Source organism: Notamacropus eugenii, chromosome 6, assembly GCF_028372415.1.
Source record: "Notamacropus eugenii isolate mMacEug1 chromosome 6, mMacEug1.pri_v2, whole genome shotgun sequence".
Lineage (NCBI taxonomy): Eukaryota > Metazoa > Chordata > Mammalia > Diprotodontia > Macropodidae > Notamacropus > Notamacropus eugenii.
In genome coordinates this window covers 289,129,490-289,146,391 of record NC_092877.1, presented here as the reverse complement: position 1 = coordinate 289,146,391, position 16,902 = coordinate 289,129,490, and the positions used below count along the sequence as shown (strand labels likewise).

Genomic DNA, 16,902 nt, shown 5'->3' with positions numbered 1-16,902 from the left:
TGGTGGATAATAAAGATCAGAATCCTGCAAACCTAGTTTTCCTTGTCTAGAGTTTGTTCTGGACAGACACTAGTTATATTTCCTTTCTAGTCAAAGGAACTTGGTGATCTTTAGCACTCTGCATTAGACCTGTGTATATAAAGAGGTTGGGAGAGGAGGGAAATGATTCCATGGAATTTTATTTGCTATGCTCTTTAATTGAATATATTTTGTTTTGAACTAATGTAACATCCAGCTGGTTGGTAATAGTAAACTCATAGTTTTTTCTTTGTTTGTTTTCTTGAAATATGACGTGGGTCTTCTAAACATTTTTATTTTCACCAAACCTATTCTTGTCTTTCCATTCACTCTGATGTTATGTTTGACTCTTCCCTTTCCTTCCACCCCCATCCAATTATTTGGAAAATTCTGTTGATTTTACTTCCCCAAAGTTTCTATGTCTGTCTCTTCCATCCACACGACTTCTGCTCTCCTTTAGGCTCTCATCACATGTTGTTTAACAGATCATTCTCTCTTCTAATGTATTCTTCATACCAAGCTGTAATTAATGTTCCTCAGGCACAGACTGGACTATGCAATGTAAATCCTTACAAGCTTCCCATAACCTCTATCCTAAAATGTCAACTTCTCAGCCTAGCATTTAAAAAATAGAAAACCAACCAATGAAACAAACAAACAAAAAAACACTTGCCACATTTTAGTTCCAACAAATTTTTTCTAAACTGATTTTGAACTATGACTCTTGCCCTAGTTTATATTCTATCCAGACTGGCAGGGGATTTGGAACATGCAATTTCCCACCTCTGTATATTTGCACAATACACCTGGAATATATTCACCCCTTCTGTCTGCCTCTTAGAAAGCTAAAATTAGGAGTCTCCTATTCATTCAAATTTTACTGAGCTCTGATAGCCCTCCCTTTTTCCTCACAATTTCTTTAAAAAAATCACCTCAATTTTCTCTTGCCTTTACCACTCCTGACACTGGAGTCAGTTAATATAATTCTTCTTATTACTTTCTTCACATAAATTTTTGCACATAATATGATGTTTTTTCATAAAGTCTTATACATAGTAAATACATATAAATGTTGATTTAAATTGAATTAAAATATCTTCAAGAATTTGGAGCCCCTTAGAGCCTCTTTTACTAAGCCCATGAAAACCTGCATTACTTTTACTAAACACTATTAAATAGAAATCTGTTTCACCCAAGAAATAATTCAGGCATCATAATAAAGGCTTTTACTTTCTCTAGACAGGTTAAGGGTATTAAGGTTGGGGATGCTTAACAGTGTATAAACCTAACCTGAAAATCTGTTTAATTTTAAATGCCAAAACATTGCTCATAGATTTTTTTCATCAGAATTTCTGAATTATACACACACATATACATACATAAACACACATATGCATATACATATATATGTAATCTCTTTTACTAGTCCCTAAGTGTGTAGTCTTTCCTTGTACTTTGTCAAATATGAATGTAGTCTGAGGGACTGTGCCAGCTGCTAGCTGCTTTTTTGCTGCCATTGATGACAAGACAAAGGAGAATGAAATTATATTACATCAAGAGGCACTTAGTTGAGGCATTAAATGGGATTTTCTAACTAGTAAAAATTAAAAAAAAAAAAAAAAAGAACTTAAGTTCCTTCTAAGGAAAGGTCTTCTAGACCCTAGAGAATCAAGAAAGTTTTAAGAAACAATCTCCCTTAAAGAAAGTCTTATCTTAAAACAGTGGGATGGATCTCTTTTTCTCCCTGTAAGTTGCAAAATTTCAAAATTCTAAAAACTGAAAATGAAAGTCTGAGACTTGCAGACTGCATTAGTTCCTCTTGTAGTTGCTGGTGACAAACCATTGTCTCTTATGGAAGCTTATATGTAAAGATAACACTTGCATATTAAATGGCAAAAGAGTTCTTTACTTTGAAATTAGTAGCATAATATATACTTTACCAGTAAAAATTGTGTTTATCTACTTTCATATCTCTAACACATATGGTTTCCTGACATCGGTGGCGTATTTTTCAGTACAAAGTAGAAAAATGGTATGTCAAAAGGATGGAGGGAAGAAGGGGGAAGAGGGAGAGAGAGAAAGAGAGAGAGAGAGAGAGAGAGAGAGAGAGAGAGAGAGAGAGAGAGAGAGAGAGAGAGAGAGAGAAAGAGAGAGAGGGAGGGAGAGAGAGATATCACAGAAAGAAGATTGGCACTGAAAGGAAAGGATGTGAAAGAAGAAACACACATTGTATTCAACAATAACATCAAATGAATTGTTTTGACAATATAATGTAATATATGCAAAAATGGGCTGTGAAAATCCAACATAAAAAATTTTTAGGAGGTGAGCTGTTTTTATTTCTTCAATTCTATTAAAAATATTATAAAACTATGTGCAAGGTACTGTGCTGGATATTGGGAATACAAAAATCAACAATATTCATCTTCAATAATCTTATAATCCAAATGAGGTGGGGCTTTAGGTATACGCATGAAATAGAACAATAAAAAGAATGTGATCATACTAATGGAAAAATCTAGACAAAAACTTGCAGCAGGATATTTCAGTTGAGAAAAGTAGGAGATATAGCCAAGGTGTATTTTAAAGAAATCTAAACATTTAAAAAGAGTCAAGATGTATAGAAATTCTTTTACTAGTATGGGTCCCACAAGAATGAACAGAGACACAAAGGAACAGGATGATATAGAATATTTGCCAGTTATAGGATCATAGAAGATAATAAATCCAACTCTTTCATTTTACATATTATAACACTAAGGTACAGGGTAGGAAATTAAAATTTGTCCACGGTTCCATAGCTAGTAAATGCTTCAGATAGGATTTTAACTTAGGTCTTCCTGACTGCAAATCCAGAGCTCTAACCATTATACCACCTACCTGCCTCAAGTCTAATCTGGCTGATCCACAGGGTACATGAAAGGAGTATGATGAAATAAAGCTTCAAAGAAGGGTATCTGTGCTACCCTATAAAAGACCTTAAATTCCAGATTAACCTGTTTCATTTTATCCTATAAGAAATGGTGAGAAACTGAAGGGGCAGATGTGTGTTTTAAGAAAATTGTTTTTCAGTCTTGTGAAGGATTATTTTTAGACAGAAATGATCAAAGGCAAGGAGACCAGTTATCAGACTATTACAAGTCAAGGTAAGAGATAATGAGGAATTGAATTAGTTTAGTGGCCACCTTAGTAGAGAGAAAGTATTGGTTGTGAGAAAAGCAGAGTTGCAAAGTCTTGACAACTGATCTGAAGTGGTGTCTGAGGACTGGGTTAAGAAAAAAGATGCCTCTATTTTTTGAGACTGAGAGATTAAAAGGATGGAAGATAGAGTAAGAGAATGAATGATGTTAGAGGAAAGATGATGAGTTGTTATTATGGCAAATTTAGTTAAAGATACCAATGGGACATCTAGATGGAGATACTGATCCAGCAATTCAACATATAAGATCAAACTTCAGAGGAGAGATTGAAGTAGATTACAGAGATTTGGAGGTAATCTCCATAGAGGCCATTATCATCACCCCACTCCAAACTCCTTTACTCATGGTTTGTTTCAGAAACACATCACCTTAAACAGTCCATGGCTTAGGAATCTGATATAACTTTATTCATCCCACAGTATGTCCCACTGAAAGTGGTCAGTCTGTTAACTGAAACCCAGTTGAATTCAAGGCATCCCTAACTGAATTTTTATGCTTGTGCATTAGATCAAACTCCTTAACAATCAGGTATTTTTTACTTAATGAGCACTGTTTTTAAAATATGATTCTTCAGTTTGTTTCCTTATAAACAAATATCAGAGATACAGGATAATGTAATGGATAGGGTACTACATTGGAGTCAGAATGTCCTGGGTTCAAGATAACATATTAGTTATATGACAATGGACAAGTCACTTATACTTTCACTGCCCCCAGACAATTCTCTAAGAACTGAGCGAGACCAAGAAATAAATATAGTCAGTGAAGACAGAGTACAAACAGTTCTTGCTTATCTCTTATTTTTTTTTCTTTTTTGACATGCTACTCAGTGAAGACCCCTGCACCACATATCTTCAAGTTTGGGAACCTAATCCTTTTTCAATATTAAAAACTTTAAATGTCTAAGAGGTTTTCACCCTATCCTAGCAATGACAGTTGAAGTCATGTGAGAGAATGACATTCAGAGAAGAAGAGGTTGCGGGGGAGGGGAGAAGAGAAGAAAAAGGAGGAGGAGACCCAGAAGAGATCTTTGGGGGACATACACCTTTAGGGAAAAGAAGGAGAAAGCTAAACCAGCAAAGGACACTCAGTAAATTTTGTATCCTTATGGCACTGACACATCATTTCAATTCTCTGCTGTCGTAATGCATAGCATTAGGGGCAGCCCATGAGGGAGAGTATCTATTAACTGGTTCATTACCAATGCATTTTGCCCGTCATCTTAGTAATTACTTTTTTTAATCCCTTTTGAATGATATTACACTGATTTCACTTTTCTCCCCAGAAACTGAATTCTAATGAGAAATCACTGCTTTAGGGGCCAGGGAATAACATATTAGTAATAAAATTGCTACATTTATTCATTAGATGAATAAAATCACTTGGATTTGAGAATATACCTGCAAATCTAACCAGTAACCTCTATTAAATGAAATATTACTAAGCCAAATACAACTATGAATGTTACCATGATCCCATAGGACTGAATGAAATTTGGTAGGCCCAGAAAATAGTCTACTTCTACATAAGACAAGTAAAATTTTTAATAAATTATAAAAATGTAATCCATGGTACTAGAATTACACTTCTATGAACTCTGTGCATTAGTCTACTTTTTGGAAAAGGAGGTGTGGTGGTGCAAAGGGAAGGAAGGATGGATTTATCATTGATATATTTGAATTACTTTAAGAGAATGCCATTTTTAGTGAGGGTTATAGACAATATTAGGTAATTCACTGAATAATTGTTACTGCTTCATTTACCTGAATGCCAAGAAATCATTTACATATAGGTGGGACCATCTATTTAACTATAAGCTTATGGGGAGGGGCGGTGAGCAGGCAGGACTAGACCTTTGATTTCTTTGGTATTTTGAATTCCATGTGAGGACTTTCCTCTACAAGTAATGATCTATACCTGCTCTGCCACTTATAATCTTAGGGAATTTCCTGGGTCACTTAGACGTTGTGGCTAGCCCAAGTTCACACAGTCGGTATATATCAAAAATATGATGTAAACATAGAGCTTACTGATTTAAAAACTGCCTCTTAATTTGAGGAACTAGAACCTAACGAAAAAAAGGTGCAAGTCCCACCTGCCTCCAGTAATTTTGCAACTTAATGAGGTAAAAAATAGCTTCCTCAATGGGGACAAAAAAAAAAAAAGCCTCCTTAAGCAGAAGTCAAAAGAACTCACTGGTTAAAAATAAACAAAAAGTAACACATTCAATCCTTAGTCAATAAATAAATGAATTAATAGCAGAACAAGTAATGAAATGAATGAATGAATGAATAAGTGAATATAGAAAAACTATCATAGAACATATTTAGTATTACATCAATGCCTTAGAAACCTTTCTAGCAAACATAAGTGATAATATTTTGTAAACTCCTTTCTCTGCATTCTCTAGAAGAGTCTGATAGATTTTACAGTTTTTACAAAGGAAGTAGAGCACGGATTTTAACATCATGTAGAGTGAATGACTCATCTCTTGCTAATAGCAACAGTAGGAGTGAGGACCCAGCATCTGGACCACACAGCAGAGGCAAATTCCTGGAACATTTATTGAAATCAATGGCATGTTTGTGATAGATTTTCTTCTCCTCCCCCCCCATATTAATTCAAAGAGGTTGATAATAAATACCTACTGTATTTATACAAAGTTCTACTTTGGGAGAACTCAGAGACTCATGAAAAAACAGTCTTATTTGTCTTTTCTATCTCTTGAGGAAGAAAATGGAGGCAAAAAAAAAAAAAAAAAGATTTCCCTTATCTTGGAGCTGGTTTAGCTGAGGCAAACAAAGATGAAGCCACTGATCTAAACACCCATAGAATCATGGGCTAAAGCAAGAAGAGAAAAATGCAAGATTGTCATTGCCCTGCTGAGATTCTCAGTCTAATCCTTATCATGTAGTTTTATAGCACCGTCAAATAGAACACAAAAACTGCTTCTCTGGAAGCAATTTGGAGAAATTAAATAATTATCTGGATAAATCTAAGAGAAAATAAACTTTGTCTTCATTCATCTGGTTATTGCAACTCATAGTATTCATTTTACCTGAATTATCCTAAATATAATCTCTTCTTTTCCATGGGTAACATGGAGAATATCATGTGTTTGCGGGGTGGAAGAAGGGTAGAGTAAATAGTGGACGTAGGTTCAATTCCTTTATCTGTCATATATTTGATGAGACCATGGGCAAGTCGTTTAACCCCTCTGTGGCCCACATCTCCAGAAGATGTTGAAAAATAGTCAATCTGGATTGGCAGAGAAAATTTCCTCACTGGCAAACTACTTCAAATATACCAGTGTAAGGTTCAGCTGAAGCTTCCCCACCCTTTTATTCTGTACCACCCTCTCCCTCCCCCCCTCAAAAAAATAAGCTAGGGAGTTTTTTATAGGAAAGGATTGACCAGCTCAACTATTTTATAAAGACTTGCAAATTCATTTATTCCACCATTTTGATAAGAGGTTTCTGTCCAAAGTATGTTTCCTTTTGTGTAGACACAATCAAAATGGTTTCTGAAGAAAGGTTCCAGTTGTTAATCTGGAAGGAGTCATTGGAGTGTTACAGTCAGAGTGTGACAATTAGTGTTGTTTTCTAGTATGAAGCATCTAGAACTACTCAGCCAGTACTTCAAACCATTGAGGTATCTGGAATTAACACCTATAATACCTGCCATTCAGAAGTACTACTTGAACTGAGAGTCAACTTTCCTGTATTCTAGCCAATGAATTGGCAAATCTCTATTGCCAAATAGTTCCTATGTGCTCTACATCTTTGTTTTTCTGTACATAGCACATATACATTATTTGTGTGCATGAATTTGTATCCACTTTTCCTCATAATTATTTGGGATTTATCCTTGAAATGTAGGAAAAAGAATAAAGGGATGGCATGTTTCTGGACAGAGCACCTCCCCTTTGATTCCAAAATGAGAATGAACAAGATGATCCACAAAACAGGAAATGGTATTGGAATCATTTTTAATGTAATTTTAGAGATAAATCCATTTCATGACTTTTGGATGGCCGTTAGACAGTAAATTAACAAGTAAAATATATGACTATAACTATTCTCTGTGTAATTTGTTTTGGATACAAGTTTGAATTTGAAAATACTGAGTTGCTATACTTTAGAAAAATACTATGAAGAAATGGGCACATTTTGTAAAATGGTGCATTTGTGTTAAATGACACCTTGTATTTTCAGACAGTTTGTTTACATTATAGCTTGTTATTAACAACAAAAACACATTGTGTTGGAAGAGAAGGAAACATTGTGACAAACAGTTGTATGCTTTCCCATAATGCTCCCATGACAGTATAATTGCTGTTTAGTTAATAAGCTTAAGTACCAGTGATGAATGTAGGTTTACGTATGGCATATTGATGATAATATCTGAGTAGGATATGCTGCCAAATGAGAGGCAGCAAGAAAGAAATATTGCAGCCCAAGTTGCATTTCAAATAACTATTTTTCTCTTCATGCAATCAAAATTGTATAGAGTACAGTTATTTCCATAAACCCCCATTGGTACTATAGAATGAAAATATTAACTTCCTGTGATTCATAGCAGACGCTTGTGACATAAACCTACACACCCGTGGAGAGCAGGATTTAGTAATCCCACCATGATTAAGGAGATGTGTGCTTACCCCTTTGCAATTACAGTGGGATGTTTACCTTTCCTATTAGACCTGTAATTAATCATAAAGACATGATCTGTCTGATACCAGGTGGATTTCTACATCCTGGGATGGCTGTTCAGTGGCATGGAGGTTGGATAATGATTATAACTCCAAATAAGTATTGTATATAAAGTGGTCTCTAATACTGCATTCCTTGCTTTTCAGTATTGGTGGTAAATGGGACCTTTGAGCAGGAAGAGAAAATGACATGCCCTAAATCAGCTGTGATGAACAGATTCTTTTGAGTTTCTGCGGTATTTTGTGGAGCATCCTTTTCTCTTTAGTAGTTGCAGTGTTTTAACTTATCTATTTTGCAATTATTAGTGAAAGGATAAAATGACTGCTAATTTAACAGAGAAAAGAACCCTTTCAAAGGTCACAGGACAATAAAGTGAAGAAAGCATAGTGTAGGACTGTATCAGGGAAGCAGTTAAGCTGCAGTAATTCAGGTGTCCTGCAAAGGGAAGCAAAAGCTCTTGGCTAATGAAAGGAAAAGGTTCCAAACAGAGTTTTTATCCAGATAAAAATGTGCATAAAGAACTCTCTCTCCTGGTAATATCAAGAGAAGAGAAGAGAAGAGAGGTAGACAGAAGCATTAAAGTTTATATATTGTCTGTGGAGTTCTGATGTGAATAATAATGAAGTCTCTTGCCTTAAAAGCCTTATGAAAAGGTGCGAACTCTCCCTCCCAAATTGTTCTTAGCACATTATTTAGTAGCTTAACCCTATTATTGAACCTCCATGTTGTAGGATGGTTACTTCCATGCTCTGTCCACATAAATATTTTAATAAACCACCTAGGTAAAGCTGCTTGGACGCAGCATTTTTACAGTCGAAGAATGGACCAGTCCCCCTGAGCTCTGTATTGAACTGCCTATTGGCAAAGCAAATCCCTGAAAGGTAAAAGGAAACTGGCCTGTTTCATCAGATAACAGCTAGTAATTTGAAAAACCTTAACCTTAATAGAAAAAAAAAAAAAGACACTGTGTTTCTCTCAAGTCTGCTGGCATAAAAAGCTTTGGAAATAAGTAATGATCATAGGTAAGTGATGTCAAGTTAACATAGATTCAGTCCTCTTGACTGAAATGACCAGCTAATTCAGCCAAGGCTACAGCCGGGTCTCTGGCAACCTTACGTCGCTAGGCATTTTTTTGTGTAGTCTCAACCAGCTGGAGATAGTTTGAAGAACATGACTTGTGAAAAAAATTGAACAAATTAGTTCTTGACTTTTGTGACATCATAGTGGGTATATTAACCTTTAATAAATATAAGTTAATGTCTATTCCAATTCTGAAAAATATCTGCAGGTTCATGACAGTACATGAATATGTTTGGATTCCTACATGAACAAAGGGAAATTTTACATTTTGTTGATTAATTGCCTTGTAGTTTTCAGACTAGTTCAAGAAAACTTTTTAAAATGTGTAATCAAGGAAATTCTATAGTAAAGATATATTTTGAAATTCAAAGTTTAACAGATCCCCTTATTTGCCAACAAAAAGGGTTAATTGAAAAACATACATATCAAAAAACTCAAATTCAAGGGTGTTATTAAAAAACAAATTCAATCAGTTCCTTCTCAAGTTCTAAGATGTTGAGTTGCAATTTTTATGCAGTTTTTTCCATATAGTCGAGTTGTTTACAATTGACTAGCCCTAGGATAGTATTAAATTATTCCAACAATGTGCACCTTTGGGGCTAGTAAAAATCTGCTTGAAAAACACAAACATACACACAACTGTGCTCATGAGAAACAAGGGCATAAAAAAGCTGTTCCCCCCGCCCTCAAAAGTTTCTTCAAGTTCATAAGCCACCTGGGCATAGGGAAAAGAGAATCAACTGAGAAAAAATGGGTAGTGATATGTGATTGGCCAGAATACACATAAACAATAATTAGACTTGTGGGGCTTCTACGTGAGTATTTATCTACCTGCTTCACTTTTCTTTTGCAGAGCCACTCAGAAAACATTGAAAAGTTAAGCCAGTCAAAGAGATGGAACTGAGCAACCTCCATGTGCCAAGTACTACATGAGCCCTGTGTTTGGCCCTACAAAAATATAATTTATGAACAATCTGATAGTTTCGTTCAAGGAGATTTCATAAATACACAAATAATACACACACACACACGCACACAAATACTGATATGTGAAGAGAAACAAAGACGGAGAGCAAGTCTAAGAGACAGTAATAGAGAGAAACGGAGGAAGGGAGGGAAAAAGAGAAGGATGGAAGGAAGGAGAGACAGAGAGTCAGAGACAGATAGAGAGAAGGGACAGGGACAGAGGCAATGAGAGGGTTAGGGAAAGCTAGGCCTTATAGTAAGGAAGATCATAATTCCAGAAATGCATCCAATATCTATCATTTAGATAATCCTGGCACTAACTTCTTAGTGTCCTAGGCAACTCAGCAATCATCTAAAACAATAAATTGTTGAGCAGCTAGCATCTGAATTGGCAGAGGGACTTTCCTCACACAGAGTTTTCTAGTAAATACTATTGAAGTCACAAATTCTTGTCTAGTTCATACTTGTACATGTGCATGTATGTACATGCTCGCACATATTCATATAGCAATGTATATATATATATATATATACACATACAAGATAACTAGCTAGCTAGCTAGCTAGATATAGATAGATGGATGGATAGATAGATGATAGATAGATAGATAGATAGATAGATAGATAGATAGATAGATAGATAGAGAGATATAAGAATAATCTGATAAGGAAATAGCTAAGGTAAATGTTTTTTTAAACAAATCAGTCAATTGAACAATAGGTTCAGCCTCTTCCCCATGTTCCCTCCTCTCTTTCCCAGTTATTGCTAAGCTCTTTGAAATACTCCTAAAAAGTCTACAAATGCCCCCTGTTCTGTAATCTGTCTTACTTTCCTTCTGAAAAGGGAAAAGCAAATATATCCTCTTTCCCCTTCCCGTAACAACCATGTACTATTGCCATGCTTAATACAGATCTCTCTCCTGTGCTCAAATTATCAGCTTGACCTTGAGGGTGCCTCCCAGACAATAAGGGAAACAAAACCAAGTTGGGTTTCAAAACTAGATAATGAGGCTGTGCACTCAATATGAACTTGTTAGGTTCCATTTTTTCCTTCTTCACATTTGTATTTTGTACATACTCTTTTTGGCATGTATTTTCCCATAATCTTTCAAGGTTTTGTACTTGAGCACTGGGAGAAAATATTGCCTTTTTGGTAACAAACAAGAATTTTAAGACTTCCAGCTCCTTCCTAGGGTTCATAAGCAACAACTTAGTTGAAATTTCACTCATAATCACCCTACACCAGCTTTTTCACACACACCCACACACATAAACGCATACACAAACACACACACATGCACACACAAATACACACACACATGCAAACGGATGAATTCCTTATCAGATATACTTTACCCAGGTCTTAAAGTATACTCCTCCCAACCTTCTATCTTTAGTGCTGTTTATTTTAAAATTGTAATAGCAGGCAATGTAAAATGGAGGGAATCTGTAGATCTATTTTTGTTACAATATAAGCACACAAATGAAAAATGATGTCTTCTGAATAATTCATGAAACACTTGGGCAGTCATTTAAAAAAGGCATGACTACAATGTGCTAGACCCTTTTGTATGAGTGTTTTGTTGACAACAAGAGTGGAACATCAGAGAAACTCACAGGAGCAAGAAATGCAAGGCATCTGGATTTCGGTTCCTACTTGCTTATGTAATCTGAAAATGTGTTGAATTAAATTTGGGGTAATGGACATTGCTTGTTCTCTGTGGACAGCCTACTATTTTTTTTTTTTGTTTGTTCTTTGGTTTGCTAATAGCTAGTTTAGATTTTTTTTTAAAAAGTCTGATTGGAGTAGAATATAAACAGGATGCCCTTCCCCTCACACCTTAACGTTAAACTTTGTTGTATATTTTGGAGGATTGATTCATTCCTTCTGCCTATTTGCCAATGAATAATCAACTGACTGATGTCAAGTTTCATCAGAGAATAGCTTGCTCATTTCATAACTATTCCTTTGCTTGGCACTCTAGAGGTGAAAGACCCTATAATGAGTAAAGGCTCCAGATAATAGAAACAAAGTTACAGAAATTGTCACGTATTTTATGGCGAATTGTCACTTTTATTATACCTACAGTATTATACTTATGCAATGATATTTTCTGAATCAAAAATGCCAACACATTCTGACAAAGGACATTTTATTTTGCCAAGTCTCATTTAAACACACACACACACACGTACACACACACACACACACACACACACACACAATTTCTTGCTATTGTACTGTATGGGAAATCTGAGGCATGCATTGGGTGACAGAGTGGATAGAATGGTAGACTTGGAGGAATGAAGAACTCAATTGGAATCTAAGTCATGTACTAATCCTATAGTTCTAGGTAAGTCATCTAACTTTTCCCAGTCTTTATGTTCTTATCTGCAAAATTGAGGTAATGTAATAGTAAACTCTTATAGATATTGTGAGGATGAAATAAAATAATTAAAGTACTTTAAAACTCTTAAAGCATTACACCAACGTAAATATTGTTATCATTATGTTCACCTCAGTCACAATCTATCTCTGAACCTCAGACATAGAAATAATTTTTGTAGTTTCTCTTAGAAATAAAGGAAGCTCAACGTAACACCTGGAAAAATATACATTTCAATGGTTCTCCTGCCCGCTCAGGTCACTGCCAACTACTAGGCCATAGTTCAATAGAGTAGGAAACCATACTAAGAAATTGTTGTGGAAATGTCTTTCCCTGTCTCCCCGCCTTTCACAACATGCAATCTTAGGACCATATGATACTAGGAAATAATGGGGTCACAGACTGTTCCTTCTGAATGGGTATAGTTATTTGTTATTCCTCGATGGTGGCCATAGTGGAGGTGGATGGATGGGTAGGAATCCATAGCTAAAGAGGATCATGCCCTTTACATAGCTTATTAACAATCCACTGTCATAGATGTGATATTTCATGGAGGAGAAGATCAAAGGAGGGAAAAATACATTTCAATTAGAATAAATGTTGTTAGTTAATAAGAATTTAGTTTTCCTAGTATGTGCTAGTGAGAGTGCCAAACACTAGGGCTTCAAAGACAAAACTACCAAAGAGCTTATATTCTGTGGGAGAAAGGATGTACTTAATAGATATAACTGGTATACATATGAAGTATACACAAGGTAATTTTCTGAGGGGAAGGCACTAATCCTCCGGTAGGATTACTATGAAAGACTTCATGTGGTGCTTCAGTTGAGTCTTAAAAAGATTTTAGAAATTAAAAGAGGCAGATGTGAAGAAGGAATAAATTCCAGTAATGAGTGACTGTCATTTCAAAGGCATGGAGCTGGAAAATCAAGAACAGTAAGAAGGCTGGTTTAGCCAAACCATAGTGTTCACAAAGAGTAGTTATATACAACAAGTCTAGATAATTTAGGCTGTGATGGACTTTATCTTATTTTTTTTAACTAGGAAATAGGGTTAAATGACTTGCTCAGGGTGACACAGTTATTAAGGGTCGAGTGTCTGAGGTCAAATTTGAACTCAGGTTCTCCTCACTCCAAGGCAAGTGCTCTCTCTACCACACCATCTAGCTCCCCCATGTGATGCACTTTAAATGGCAAAAAGAGATAGGCTTAAAAGAAAAATCCATTTTTATCAAAAAAGGGGGAAAAATTGAAATCCTGATGGTTTATCCATCTCTAATTGATTATTTGCTTAAAGCTATGGAAAAATGATATAGGGGCTACAGACACAATTGAACTTCATTATAAATAAAATGGTTTGCTGTAGATTGGAATAGATTGTCCTTCTGTACTCCCATTCAAAGAAGTTTACTTGCTTTAATACCAAATCAACTGCAATATCTTGTGTTATCATCTAAAAATGATGTCATCAAAAAGCTCCTAAAGACATTGTTTTTAGGCCCTAGTATATTTTGGCCATGTTTCTTGAAATGTTTGATATGTTGCATAAATAGGTATATTTAAATACTAGTCTTAATAAATAGAGTCATCTTACATGATTTCAAGTCTAGAGTGATTTTTAACAGCACAAGAGGGTGATGCTGAGGGTATTGCCTCTTTCAAAACCTTAAGGTACTACATAACCTATTACCACCACCACCACCACCACCACCACCATCGCTAAACTATCTCTCCTTCTCCTCCTCCTTTGTCTTCTGGATTCCTTGCCGCCATCGTTGATTTCATTGATATATTGAACTCCCAGTGAAGAATCTTGCTCTACCACTGAAGACTGGCAATTTATACTGTTCTGCAATTTATACCGATAGGAGATAAATGCGTAGAACATTAGACAACTAACCAAGGGTCTCAACTAGTATTTTCTGGAGGTGAAACTAGAACCTAGATTTTACTGACTCTAAAACTCACTCTTTTCACGGTGCTTACATGTTGCTTCTCATCATCATCATCATCATCATCAACACCACAATCACTGCTGCCATAGTCAGTTTATAACTGTTCATTTTATTATTATTAACCAAATGTAATCAAAAGAGAGGGATTACCTCAGAACCAGAAAGACTTGTTTTCAAGTGCTAGATATGATGTATATTGGTTGTCTGACTCTGGGTAATTCTTTTAACATATAAATGTTAACATATAAATGTTAAAAGAATTACCCTGGCAATTCTCTAAGACAATCAATTGCAAAGTGGAAACTTATACTTGTAGAGGGAGTTCCCGCATCTGAAGGTTCCGCTACATTGATGAATTGAATTCGTGTATACAGGTTTTACTATCCCTGCCCTATCATCGGTATCAGAACCTGCAGCATTCATCCTGATACTGGAAATTTGTAAACTCATAGAGAGAGAAAGAAGACAGATATAGAGTCCATTTTCATAATTCATTCTAATTTGCTCATAACTTGATGATTTGGATGGAATAATTAAAAACTACACTGGTCTGTAATCTCACTTTTAAATAGGAATGGATCAACTTAAGCTGTTAGTCACTCTTCTGAGGTATCCCTCCAGACCATTTTGTACTCTCTTGGAGCTATTATTTCCATCTCCTCTCTCCCCTCTCTCCCTGGACTATGAACTCCTTGAGAACTGGGAATGTTTTCTTCCCATTTTGTATCACCAATCTTAGCACAGTGCTTGGCATGGAATAAGCACTAACTGCTAGGTGACTGACTCAAAATGGTCGCTACATTTGGAATCATCTTAAGCTTTATAGTTCAGCTTTGGACCTTATTTTGCATAGTCCACATCCCAACATGACTTCAAACACATCTCCAATCATCTCCCCACCTCCCCCTTTCTTGCTCCTCAACTCTTTTTTTTTTAATGTATTATCTTTCCCTATTAGAAAGTAAGTTTTCCCAGGACAAAGTCTATCCTGTTTCTTTTTATTAATATCCCTAGCACTTATTGCAATGACTTGCACCTAGTAAGCACTTAATATATGTTTTGTCTATCTATCTATCTATCTATCTATCTATCTATCTATCTATCTATCTATCTATCTATTTATCATCTCTCTCTCTCTCTCTCTCTCTCTCTCTCTCTCTTTCTCTCTATCGAGCTATCTATCACCTATCTATCATCCATCCATCCTTCTATCTACCTACCTACCTAGCTACTTACCCAAATGCATGCATAAAAGATTGAGCTTTTTTTAAAGCAATATTTTGTTCAGCAAAAGATTTTTAATAAGGTGAATCAATTTCCTAACTATAATATCATTAGCTCTTGAACTGTCTTCCTGGTGTTTCTTACAGCATGTTCACTCATAACAATATAATACTCAACAGGGCTTCCTTTGTTCTGCAAACAAATCTGTTTGGTTCAGATCCCCTTTTGAATCAGTTGAACAAGCTTCTTAAAGGAACTCAGCAAAGCAGTTCCCTTTCCTTGAAATAAATGCCACAAACTACAATTAGTGCAAGAATCAGTCAAAATGGAATTAGAGGTGATTCAGAGGTTGATTTTGACAGCCTGGCTATGGTGGTAATTGAGCTTAAGCTTCTGCTAAAGCAGAATTCCCCCCTGAGAATTACATCACTATTAGGTTTGATTTTCCTTCTGTTGTAACCTCATCATAGTTAGAGCTACTTTTTAAAAGTAAAAGTGCACTCAAAGTTCTCAGGAGGGTGAAGGCAGATAAATGACACTTTGAAATTATTCTCCAAATAAATATCAATATTTTATGCTTGCTAAAGACCTTATAAAGGTAAAGGGTAACATATGTTCTTACCCAAGTGCATTTAAAGTTCTGATAGGCACTTCCTGAGCATTCAAGAGACCATAATTAAAGGGGTCAAAAACTGTCAAGAAAAGAACTTGAGTTTTTTATAATAATCATTTGCAAAGAATCTTTGCTTTTCTTCAAAGGATAATCAAGAATAAAGAAATAAACCTCTCTACAGAAGGCATAAAAGAGTTTAACAAGCTAGACAAGAAAGTTGTTGGCAGCAAGGTACCTGTTCTAAGAACCAAGTAATTGCTAAGTGATTCTCAGGTGGAGTTATTCCATCCTCTCTGGAATAACTTCTTATCCTGTGAACTCTATAGGAATCTGTTACAAGTGATATCAAGTGAACAGGCATTAAGACATATCATGTAGATACACCTTTATTATACAGAGGGGAGTTTCATCACAAAAGCTCACAAAGACCCTGAAAAGGGCCACATGGTTGGTGAGCAATTGTTGGTAGGCAATCAAGGATCGGTAGGCTGATCTTGATTAGATTTTCATTTTTGCTGTCAAACTTTGATGAAGTATTGAAACTTTGAAATGAAAAAACAAAGTTGAACAAGAGAAATTCAACTGAAATCATGAATTAGTAGTCTGAGAAATTGTAAGCTTGAACCAGAAAATGACTTACTTAGGTACAAGTAAAAAAAATTTGACTTGATCGAACCAACAAGACTGGTACAGTAGTTAGAAAACAATTACCCTGTAATGCCAGCCCACAGTCATTGAAGGAGTTCAG

General features: G+C 35.6%; 1 long non-coding RNA gene across 2 annotated transcripts in view; it reads left to right on the top strand.

Moving 5' to 3' along the window:
- LOC140511456 (uncharacterized) overlaps nt 1-16,902 on the top strand; it is a 30,758-nt gene that overhangs the window by 6,655 nt on the left and 7,201 nt on the right. The window contains exon 4 of one of the 2 annotated variants that reach the window (XR_011969560.1): nt 9,864-9,988. The exons of the other annotated variant lie outside the window; for it this stretch is intronic. This is a non-coding gene — a long non-coding RNA (uncharacterized lncRNA). Of the gene's footprint in view, nt 1-9,863; nt 9,989-16,902 lie in introns of those variants that run through there. 2 annotated transcript variants of the gene reach the window in all.